Consider the following 13,147-nt stretch of genomic DNA (forward strand, 5'->3'; position numbering starts at 1 on the left):
AGCGGCTGGGCCCGTGAGCCATGGCCGCTGAGCCTGCGCGTCCGGAGCCTGTGCTCCGCAACGGGAGAGGCCACAACAGTGAGAGGCCCGCGTACCGCAAAAAAAAAAAAAAAGAAAAGGGATTAGGAAGTCTGCCTTTCCTTGCCAGCGTATTAAAGACTGCCGGAGCTCTTCCGTGCGTGTGTCTCTTCTTGTCTTCTAGAAACTTCCTAGCCTGGGAACCGTTTTTACGCATTTCTTCCTCAGCCCCAGAAAAACTCCTGGGACTTCATTTAAGGCGGATGCATATATACAGATTAAAAATGACAACAAAAATTCAAATAGCATTTGAAGAGTTCAGTGGTTCCTTTCACAATTTACACTGGCCCTTCTTGGGACTCTGTGGGGCTGTTGCATCTGAGGAGTCCGGGAAGAAAGGCCAGGGTGTGCCAGCTTGTCCCCATATAGCCCACAGCTTTACTGGCCTCAGGGAGGTTGGATGGAGCGCGTCCTCCTGAGCCAAGCTCAGCTGCAGATGGAAGCCGGCGAGAGCAGCTCGGCTCCCGTGCACCCCCAGCCTGCTGGTCTCCAAAATGGATTAACCCCACAAAGCGGCAGCTCCTCCGATATTCAAGGAGCTTGTGAGCGGTGGGGAAGGCATTACTTGAAGCCTGACCTGTCTTACTGCTGATTTTAACAGACTTGCTCCCTGCCCTCAAGGAACTTACAATGTAACAGGTGAGGCAAGACAGACACTGAACGAGCCAATAAACTACCTAATTACAAATTGTGATGCCTGCGAACTTGGAGGTTAGGAACAGGTGCTTTGTCTACGAATGGGAATAACCTGCTTTAAAGTGGGAGGTCAGGGAAGGCCTCTCCAGGAGCCTGATACCCATGATGAGAGATGGAGTTGGAGAAGGATTCAGGCAGGCAAAACGTGTGAGAAAAGTATTCGGGTAGAGGAAAGAGTGTGAATCAGGGTGAGTAGGCCACGCAGTTTACTGGTAACAGCAACTGGTGAGGTGTTTCAGTGCCTCAGAATCTATGACCCTACTTTCAGGGCATCTGAGTTCCTGGGATGTCTCTGAACATTTTTAATTTCCATATACCACCTGTTTTCAATATAACAGAATGGAGTATAAATCATGTAATACCTTTTAAGAACCATCTGATCCCTGCAATTATTTATGTTGCTAGGGTATGAGGCAAAGGACCATATGAAATGGGGGAGCAAAGATTAGTGGACCCAACTTGGGGATACCTGCAAACTGACTCTCTCACCATTCCGATAGGTTTCCAGCCTCTGTCCTTTTTCTGTCCCTAAAACCACTGGAAAAGACCTATTTTAACCATCTCCTACTTCCACCCTCACCATTCTACCATAATAAATTAAGCCCCCCCCCTCCTTTTTTTAATGCTACTTGTTCAAAGTAGCTTCAGTCTGTAGGGAGCATTGGCCTTAGAGAAAATGAGTTTGAATCTTGACTTTACCATTTATCCTGAGTGATTTGGGAAAAATAATCCCTCTGAGGTTATATTTCCCCATCTATAAAATAAATATAACAGCAGCTATGTTATAAGAACATTGCTAGGATTTAATTAGATAATGAATACAAATGACCTAGCATATATTCGGTGCTCAATAAATGTAGAACAAAGGAAATGAGTCAGTATGTAGTCCAAATACATCCAGATGTCTTACGACCTCTTCCAGGCCTCCTAGAAACGCAAGAAGGCAGAATTGCTAATTCACCAAGACTGAGGAAGCCTGCCAGTATGAGAAGCTGGACATTCTCAAGTTCTGTTGCTAGGTGTTCTGAGCTGTCGTCATCTTGTCAACAAAGACTTATGCCACCCTCAGATGAGTGCCAAGGGCTGAGTGTTTTTCTGATTGACCCAGGGTTTTCCTGCCCCAGATGCTGGGTTTTATCCACCACAGCCTCAGAGGCGTGGGTTAGGAGAGCCTGAGCCCTGAGTCAGTGTACCAAGGACTCCAACCAGAAGATGCTGTCTAAGCCGAGCTTTGAGTCCACTTCAGGACAGAATTCCCAACCAGGCAGGAATCTACCCAGTACCCGAGGTCTGACTGCATCTGGAAGGTTCCTTAGAATACATTTTCTGAGTTAGAATACATTTTCATGATCTAATAGTAGAAATTAATAGCATTAATCAACAGGTAGACAAAAGTGGTCTATCCATTAATGGAACACTATTTGGCAATAAAAAGTAAAGAAGTAGTGATACATGTTAGCATTTGAATGAACCTCAAAAATATTACACTAAGTGAAAGAGCCAGACAAAAAGACCACATCTTTAACAATCCTGTTTATATGAACTGCCCAGAAAAGGCAAATTTATAGACACAGACAGTAGATTAGTGGTTGCCTGGGGCTGGGGATAGGAAGGGGGAGCGACTGTAAATGGGCATGAGTTTTATTTTGAGGGGCAGATGTAAATGTTTTAAAATGAGATTGTGGTGGTGGTTACACAATTCTGTGAATAAACTAAGGAATCATTGAATTAAAATAGGTGAATTTATGGTATGTAAATGACACCTCCACAAAACCATTAATAAAAAATTAATTTGAAAAGTGAGTAGTTCTCACTTTGGGCCTCAGCTTGGAGGCCGTAGTTTCCAGACAAGAAGTGACCTGTGTCCCATTGCCCTGCAGCCTTGGCCTGGGTGCCCAAATTCAGCTCCCCACTCAGGCCCAAAGGAGCCTCACAGTGGCTCCAGAGATGAATGCTCCCAAGTTCTGAAGCTGGGAGAGGCCAGGGGATGAACTCTCTCCAAGAGCCTTCAGGAGGGGCCCTGCTGACACGCTGGTTTTAGGACTTCTGATCTCTAGAACTGTAAGGCAATACACTGGTGCTACTTTAAGTCACGAAATTTGTGGTAATTTGTTACAGCAGCATTAGCAAACTGATGCAGTGTTTAAAAGATGAATTCCCACGCTGCATGGATTATCCTCAGAAGGACTTAAAATTTAGCCTTTAGGCCTTACTCATTCACAAATGTTATTTCTATAAATACAAGGTGAAGCCTTATTAAAAGACTATTAGGAAAACGTGCTGCTTCCGTTGTCTTCCTGTGCTGGGTACCAGAATCTTGACTGCAATTGTTAATTTGGAGCACAGCTGATTCAGACGTCATACAAAATCAATTTGCGACATTAAAATGATAATAAGGATTGATTAAGACAGATTTAGCTACACTAAAGAATAAGAACCTCAGTTTACTTAACAATTAACTTAAAGGGGGGGGGAAAGGATAAATTGGGAGATTGGGATTGACATATACACACTACTATATATAAAATAGATAACTAATAAGAACCTACTGTTTAACACAGGGAACTCTACTCAGTACTCTCTAATGACCTATATGGAAATAGAATCTAAAAAGAGTGGTTATATATGTATGTATAACAGATTCACTTTGCTGTACAGCAGAAACTAACACAACATTGTAAATCAACTATACTGCAATAAAAATTAATTAAAAAAATTAACTTAGAGAATAAATAATATATAGGCTTTGTTAAAGTTAGCTCCCCATTCTTTATTAAAATTTAGTATATTTTAATTCTGCTGTCTTTGGTTTCAGTTTCTCCCTATAGGATCATAACTCTCTCTCTGCCCTCAGCCTAACTATAGCACATCCCAAATCCACTCGCCTCCTTCACATTTCCTCTAGGATGACTCGGACTTTCCAAATCCAACTCTACCCCACCCCACCTCCCATCTCATGCTCTAGCATCCTTTAATCCCTGACTTATGAGGTTGTCAGTTAGAGAAACCAGAAAAGTCACTCTAAATGCTGGTTAATTTTTTAAAATTCCTAAACATTCCTTACATCTTCTCTTCCCACTGCCCCAGCCATGGTTCAGCTCTAAGCCCTCAGGCTCTCTCTCCAGGACCACTCTCACTGCTTCCTCACTCATCTACCTCAAGGCGCGTAAAGGTCAATCCATTCCAAGCAGACCACAGAAAAAAATTCTAACATGCAAGTCTAATCATATACCACCTCTAAGTAAAACCCACTCCTTACTCACCAGCTTTAACTGAAGGCCCTAAATTATCTGGACCCTAACTCTTCAGTTTCATGCTAGAGTTGTATATGTGATTGCTTCCCGGCCACCCCCAACACCTTAGAACAGCTCCCGGTTTCCATTTGGAAATCCACAGACTTCTGGGGAAGCTGACTCCTGCCCTGTTTGGTATTTAGTATCTGGAATGGAATATGTGGCTTAATACAGAAATACTATTTTAGAATGTGCACAGGACCTCTGCTAGTTGAATCAGAGTAGATCTGGGACTATGGCTGGAATTTTTTGCACAAAGTCTCTGAACAATGGACTAGATGCACCAGAGGCCGGGGATGCTAGAAATCAATTTAGCACCAGGAAGGCAGCAAATATGGCCTCTGTGGGGCAAACAGGAGTCCTGGGATAAAATCATGAACCTCTGCATGAAATTATGCCTGAGGGCTATGTTACCTTGAAATGTTTCCATTATATCAGTAAATAAATTCCTTTCACTATTTAATATATTTAAATTGAGATTTATATAAATGGATAGATACCCTGTGTTCATGCATTGGAAGACTAAATATTGTTAAGATGTCAATTCTTCCCACCTTGATCTATAGATGCAACACATCCCAATCAAAACCCACAAGCTATTTTGTGGATATTAACAGATTAATTCCAAAGTTTGTGTGAAAAGGCAAAAGGCCCGAAACAGCCAACATAATGCTGAAAAAGAATAAAGTTGGGAGACTGACACTACCAGATTGCAAGACTTATTATAAACTGTGGCAATTAATACAGTGTAGTATTGTTTAAAAAAAAAGACATGGGTTAATGAAACAGAGTCCAGAAATAGATGCACCTTAATACAGGCAACTGATCTTGTACAAAGAAAAGAAACAAAGGAAATTCCATGGAGAAAAAAAGTAGTCTTTTCAACAAATGGTGCTAGAACAATTGAAATTCCATATGTAAAAAAAAAAAAAAAAAATCTAGACACAGACCTTACATCAGTTATACAAATCAACTCAAAATGGATTATTGTAAAGAAAAAAGTTTCCCTCTACTAACACACAGAATACTTTTGCAACCACATGTGTGGGTTTTCCACACCAGGGAATTCTCCGACACCTCCTGGATGTCCTACAATTCAATTCCGACACCAGCCAGACCCAGCACAGACCCCATGAGGTGGCCTGCCCCCACTTCAGATGCCAGCTCCAAGTCCAAGATGTCCCCTGTGCTTCTGACCTACTGGCTATAAACCAGAGTTTCCACAACCCCCTCCTGAGGTTCAAACATTTTCTAGAACAGCTCAGAGAACTCGAGGAAACAGTTATGTTTACAGGTTTGTTCCATAATAAAGGACACAGGTGAATAGCCAGAGGAATAGATATGGGGGTGAGGTCCAGAAGGGTCCTGAGCCCAGGAGCTTTTGTCCCCTTAGAGTTGGGGTGCACTACCCTCCAGGCATGTGGATATGTTCACTGACCTGGAAGCTCTTCAAACCTCACACTTTCGGGATTCTTTGGAGACTTCATCATGTTGCCATGATACATCAACTTCATTTCCAGCCCCTCCCCTCTCTCCTGTCTCTAGAGAAGGGGGGTGGGCTGCAAGTTCAAGCTTCTCATCCTGCTTACTCTTCTTCGTGATCAGCCTCCCCACCCAGAAGCCCACCAAGAGTTCTCTCATCAGAAGAAAAGATGTTCCTATCATCCAGGAAATTACAAAGGTCTCAGGAACTCTGTGCCAGAAACTGGGGGGATATATGTACTATTATTTAACAATTATAGACTTAAATATGAAGCAGTATACTATAAAACTTCTATAAGAAAATATAGGATGAAATTTGTGTGAACTTGGATTTAGCCTTTAGTTTTTAGGTATAACCTCCAAAGTACATTCCATGAAAGAAAAAATGATAAATTAGAATTTATTAAAATTAAAAACTTCTTAATTAATTTAGGACTAAGAAACCAAGAATATGCAATGGGGAAAGGATAGTCTAATAAATGGTGTTGGAAAAATTGGACAGCCACATGCAAAATAATGAAACTGGATGACTATTTAACACCATACACAAAAAACAAACAAACAAAAAAACCTCAAAACAGATTGAAGACTTGAATGCAAGACCTGAAGCCATAAAACTCCTAGAAGAAAACACAGGTGGTAAACTCCTTGACATGGGTCTTGGCAATGATTTTTTGAATCTGACACCAAAAGCAAAACCAACAAAAGCAAAAATAAACAAGTGGGACTACATCAAAGAAAAAAGATTCTGCACAGTGAAGGAAACCATCAAGAAAATGAAAAAGCAACTACTGAATGGGAGAAATATTTGCAAAACGAATATCTGGTACCGTGCTAATATCTGAGATATATAAATAATTAATACAACTCAATAGCAAAAAAAAATTTGATTAAAAAATGAACAGAAGATATGAATAGACATTTTCCCAAGGAAGACATACAGATGGCCAACAGGTACATGAAGAAGTGCCCTACATCATTAATCATCAGAGGAATGCAAATCAAAACCACGATGAGATACCATCTCACACCTATTAGAATGGCTATTATCAAAAAGACTAGAAACTAACTGTTGGCAAGAATGTGAACAAAAGGGAACCCTTCTGCACTGTTGATGGGAATGTAAATTGGTACAGCCAGTATGGAAAACAGTATGAAGGTTTCCTTAAAAATTAAAAATGGAAGCACCATATGATCCAGCAATTCCACTTCTGGGAATTTACCTGAAGGAAATTTTAAAAACTGGAAAAGATGCAGGCACCCCCAAGTTCATTACAGCATAATTTGTGATAGACAAGATATGGAAACAACCTGAGCACCCATCAATGGATGAATGGATAAAGAAACTGTGGTATATATATATACACAATGGAATATTATTCATTCATAAAAAGTAATGAAACATGGACGGACCTCAAGGATATTATGCTAAGTGAAATAAGTCAGATAGAGAAAGACAAATACCATACGATCTCACTTATATGTGGAATCTAAAAACAAAAACAGAAAGGGTCATAGATACAGAGAACAGATTTGTGGTTGCCAGAGGTGAGGGTGGAGGGTGGGAGAAATGAGAAAACTGTTTTTGTGGGGTTTAATTAGTTCAAACAAATTGAATTCAAATTTTTCAAAACTCTACTCTATGTCTGTGAAAGACTGTTAAGAAATTGAAAGACATGCCACAGCCAGAAAATGCTTGCAAAAACTACTTTTGACTTTCATCAAAAAACACAAAGAGCTCTTAAAACTCAACAATAAGAAAAAAGACAGCCAACTTAAAAATGGGCAAAAGGGGCTTCCCTGGTGGCGCAGTGGTTCAGAGTTTGCCTGCCGATGCAAGGGACACAGGTTCGTGCCCCGGTCCGGGAGGATCCCACGTGCCGCGGAGCGGCTGGGCCCGTGAGCCATGGCCGCTGAGCCTGCGCGTCCGGAGCCTGTGCTTCGCAACGGGAGAGGCCACAACAGTGAGAGGCCTGCATACCGCAAAAATAAATAAACAAATAAGGGCAAAAGAAGAGAGCTTCAAGATGGCGGAAGAGTAAGACGTGGAGATCACCTTCCTCCCCACAAATACATCTACGTGTGGAACAGCTCCTACAGAACACCTACTGAAAGCTGGCAGAAGACCTCAGACTTCCCAAAAGGCAAGAAACTCCCCATGTACCAGGGTAGGGCAAAAGAAACAAGAATAAACAGAGACAAAAGAATAGGGACGGGACCTATACCAGTGGGAGGGAGCCGTAAAGGAAGAAAGGTTTCCACACACTAGAAGCACCTTCGCGGGCAGAGACTGTGGGTGGCGGAGGGGGAAGCTTCAGAGCCGCGGAGGAGAACATAGCAACAGGGGTGCGGAGAGCAAAGCGGAGAGATTCCTGCACAGAGGATCGGTGCCAACCGGCACTCACCTGCCCGAGAGGCTTGTCTGCTCACCCGCCGGGACGGGCGAGGCTGGGAGCTCAGGCTCGGGCTTCAGTCGGAGCGCAGGGAGAGGACTGGCGGTGTGAACACAGCCTGAAGGGTTTAGTGCGCCACGGCTAGCCGGGAGGGAGTCCGGGAAAAGTCTGGAGCTGCCGAAGAAGCAAGAGACTTTTTCTTGCCCCTTTGTTTCCTGGTGCGCGAGGAAAGGGGATTCAGAGCGCTGCTGAAAGGAGCTCCAGAGAAGGGCGCGAGCCACGGCTATCAGCGAGGACCCCAGAGACAGGCATGAGACTCTAAGGCGGCTGCTGCTGCCGCCACCAAGAAGCCTGTGTGTGAGCACAGGTCACTATCCACACCTCCCCTCCCAGGAGCCTGTGCAGCCCGCCACCGCCAGGGTCCCGGGATCCAGGGACAACTGCCCCGGGAGAACGCACAGCACGCCTCAGGATGGTGCAACGTCCTGCCGGCCTCTGCCGCCGCAGGCTCCTCCCGCACTCCATGTCCCTCCCTAGCCCCCCCACCCCCGGCCTGAGTTAGCCTGAGCCCCCGAATCAGCCGCTCCTTTAACCCCGTCCTGTCCTGTCGGAGTGTAGAACAGACATCCTCAGGCGACCTACACGCAGAGGCGGGGCCAAATCCAAAGCTGAACCCCGGGAGCTGTGCGAACAAAGAAGAGAAAGGGAAATTTCTCCCAGCAGCCTCAGGAGAAGCGGATTAAATCTCCACAATCAACTTGATGTACCCTGCATCTGTGGAATACCTGAATAGACAACGAATCATCCCAAATTGAGGAGGTGGACTTTGGGTGCAACGATATATATTTTTTTCCCCCTTTTTCTCCTTTTCTGAGTGTGCGTGTGTATGCTTCTGTGTGTGATTTTATCTGTATAGCTTTGCTTTTACCATTTGTCCTAGGGTTCTGTCTGTCCGTTTTTGTTTGTTTTTTTAATTAAAATTTTTTTCTTAATAAATATTTTTTATTTTAATAACTTTATTTTATTTTATCTTCTTCTTTCGTTCTTTCTTTCCTCCCTTTTATTCTTAACTGCAGGACAGGCTCTTTGTGCTCCAGCCAGGCATCAGGGCTATGTCACTGAAGTGGAAGAGCCAAGTTCAGGACACTGGTCCACAAGAGACCTAGCTTCACGTAATATCAATGGCAAAAATCTCCCAGAGATCTCCATCTCAACGCCAAGACCCAGCTCCACTCAACAACAAGCAAGCTACAGTTCTAGACACCCTATGCCAAACATCTAGCAAGACAGGATCAAAACCCCATCCATTAGCACAGAGGCTGCCTAAAATCATAATAAGGCCACAGACACCCCAAAACACACCACCAGACATGGACCTGCCCAACAGAAAGACAAGATTCAGCCTCAGACACCAGAACACAGGCACTAGTCCCCTCCTAAAGGAAGCCTACACAACCCACTGAACAAATCTTAGCCACTGGGGGCAACACCAAAAATAACGGGAAATACAAACCTGCAGCCTGTGAAAAGGAGACCACAAACACAGTAAGTAAACAAAATGAGAAGACAGAGCAACACACAGCAGATGAAGGAGCAAGGCAAAAACCCACCAGACCTAACAAATGAGGACGAAATAGGCAGTCTACCTGAAAAAGAATTCAGAATAATTATAGTTAAGGTGATCCAAAATCTTGGAAATAGAATAGAGAAAATACAAGAAACGTTTAACAAGGACATAGAAGAACTAAAGAGGAAACAAACAATGCTGAACAACACAATAAATGAAATTAAAAATTCCTCTAGAAGGGATCAATAGCAGAATAACTGAGACAGAAGAACGGATAAGTGCCCTGGAAGATAAAATAGTGGAAATAACTACTGCAGAGCAGAATACAGAAAAAAGAATGAAAAGAATTGAGGACAGTCTCAGAGACCACTGGGACAACATTAAATGCACCAATATTCGAATTATAGCCATCCCAGGAGAAGAAGAAAAAAAGGAGGGGACTGAGAAAATATTTGAAGTGATTATAGTGGAAAACTTCCCTAATGTAGGAAAGGAAATAGTTAATCAAGTCCAGGAAGCACAGAGAGTCCCATACAGGATAAATCCAAGGAGAAACACGACAAGACACATATTAATCAAACTCTCAAAAATTAAATACAAAGAACAAATATTAAAAGCAGCAAGGGAAAAACAACAAGTAACACATGAGGGAATCCCCATGAGGTTAACAGCTGATCTTTCAGCAGCAACTCTGCAAGCCAGAAGGGAGTGGCAGGACATATTTAAAGTGATGAAGGAGAAACACCTACAACCAAGATTACTCTACCCAGCAAGGATCTCATTCAGTTTGACGGAGAAATTAAAAGCTTTACAGACAAGCAAAAGCTAAGATAATTCAGCACCACCAAACCAGCTTTACAACAAATGCTAAAGGAAATTCTCGAAGCAGGAAACACAAGAGAAAGAAAAGACCTACAATAATAAACCCAGAGCAATTACAAAAATGGTAATTGGAACATACATATTGATAATTACCTTAAATGTAAATGGATTAAATGCTCCAACCAAGAGACATAAACTGGCCGAATGGATAAAAAAACAAGACCCATATATATGCTGTCTACACGAGACCCACTTCAGACCTAGGGACACGTACAGACGGAAAGTGAGGGAATGGAAAAAGATATTCCATGCAAATGGAAATCAAAAGAAAGCTGGAGTAGCAATTCTCATATCAGACAAAATAGACTATAAAACAAAGACTATTACAAGAGACAAAGGACACTACATAGTGATCAAGGAATCAACCCAAGAAGAAGATATAACAATTGTAAATATTTATGCACCCAACATAGGAGCACCTCAATACATAAGGCAAATACTAACAGCCATAAAAGGGGAAATTGACAGTAACACAATCATAGTACTGGATTTTAACACCCCACTTTCACCAATGGACAGATCATCCCAAATGAAAATAAATAAGGAAACACAAGCTTTAAATGATACACTAAACAGGATGGACTTAATTGACATTTATAGGACAGTCCATCAGAAACAACAGAATGCACATTCTTCTCAAGTGCTCATGGAACATTCTCCAGGATAGATCATATCTTGGGTCACAAATCAAGCCTTGGTAAATTTAAGAAAATTGAAATCATAGCAAGTATCTTTCCCGACCACAACGCTATGAGACTAGATATCAATTACAGGAAAACATCTGTAAGAAATACAAACACATGGAGGCTAAATACCACATTACTTAATAACCAAGAGATCACTGAGGAAATCAAAGAGGAAATCAAAAATACCTAGAAACAAATGACAATGAAAACACGACAACCCAAAACCTATGAGATACAGCAAAAGCAGTTCTAAGAGGGAATTTTATAGCAATAGAATTCTACCTTAAGAAACAAGAAACATCTCAAATAATCAATCTAACCTAACACCTAAAGCAATTAGAGAAAGAAGAACAGAAAAACGTCAAAGTTAGCAGAAGGAAAGAAATCATAAAGATCAGATCAAAAATAAATGAAAAAGAAATGAAGGAAATAATAGCAAACATCAATAAAACTAAAAGCAGGGTCTTTGAGGAGATAAACAAAATTGATAAACCATTAGCCAGACACATCAAGGAAAAAAGGGAGAAGACTCAAATCAATAGAATTAGAAATGAAAAAGGAGAGGTAAAAACTGACACTGCAGAAATACAAAGGATCATGAGAGATTACTACAAGAAAATGTATGCCAATAAAATGGACAACCTGGAAGAAGTGGACAAATTCTTAGAAAGGTACAACCTTGCAAGACTGAACCAGGAAGAAATTGAAAATATGAACAGACCAATCACAAGCACTGAAATTGAAACTGTGATTAAAAATCTTCCAACAAAAAAAAAGCCCAGGACCAGATGGCTTCACAGGCGAATTCTATCAAATATTTAGAGAAGAGCTAACACCTATCCTTCTCAAAATCTTCCAAAATACAGCAGAGGGATGGACACTCCCAGACTCATTCTACGAGGCCACCTTCACTCTGATACCAAAACCAGACAAAGGCGTCAAAAAGAAAGAAAACTACAGGCCAATATCACTGATGAACATAGATGCAAAAATCCTCAACAAAATACTAGCAAACAGAATCCAACAGCACATTAAAAGGATCATACACTATGAGCAAGTGAGGTTTATCCCAGGAATGCAAGGATTCTTCAATATATGTAAATCAATCAACGTGATAAACCATATTAAAAAATTGAAGGAGACAAAAAAAAATTGAAGGAGAAAAACCATATGATCATCTCAATAGATGCAGAGAAAGATTTCGACAAAATTCAACACCAATTTATGAGAAAAACCCTCCAGAATGTAGGCATCGAGGGAACTTTCCTCAAGATAATAAAAGCCATATATGACAAACCCACAGCCAACATCATCCTGAATGGTGAAAAACTGAAAGCATTTCCACTAAGATCAGGAAAAAGACAAGGTTGTCCACTCTCACCACTATTATTCAACATAGTTTTGGAAGTTTTAGCCTCAGCAATCAGAGAAGAAAAAGAAATAAATGGAATCCAACTCAGAAAAGAAGAAGTAAAGCTGTCACTGTTTGCAGATGACATGATACTATACATAGAGAATCCTAAATATGCTACCAGAAAATTACTAGAGCTAATCAATGAATTTTCTAAAGTAGCAGGATACAAAATTAATGCACAGAAATCTCTTGCATTCCTATACACTAATGATGAAAAATCTGAAAGTGAAATTAAGAAAACACACCCAGGGCTTCCCTGGTGGCACAGTGGTTGAGAATCTGCCTGCCAGTGCAGCAGACATGGGTTCAAGCCCTGGCCTGGGAGGATCCCACATGCCGCAGAGCAACTGGACACGTGAGCCACAATTACTGAGCCTGCGCGTCTGCAGCCTGTGCTCTGCAACAACAGAGGCTGCGACAGTGAGAGGCCTGTGCACCACGATGAAGAGTGGCCCCCACTTGCCACAACTAGAGAAAGCCCTTGCACAGAAATGGAGACCCAACACAGCCATAAATAAATAAATTAATTAAAAAAATAAAAAAAACTAGAACGGCACCAGCAGAAATGGGGTGTACCCCACTTAACATTCCGAAAAGAAAAGAAAACACTCCCATTTACCTTTGCAACAAAAAGAATAAAATATCTAGGAATAAAC

Source organism: Delphinus delphis, unplaced genomic scaffold, assembly GCF_949987515.2.
Source record: "Delphinus delphis unplaced genomic scaffold, mDelDel1.2 scaffold_189, whole genome shotgun sequence".
NCBI classification, from domain to species: Eukaryota; Metazoa; Chordata; class Mammalia; order Artiodactyla; family Delphinidae; genus Delphinus; species Delphinus delphis.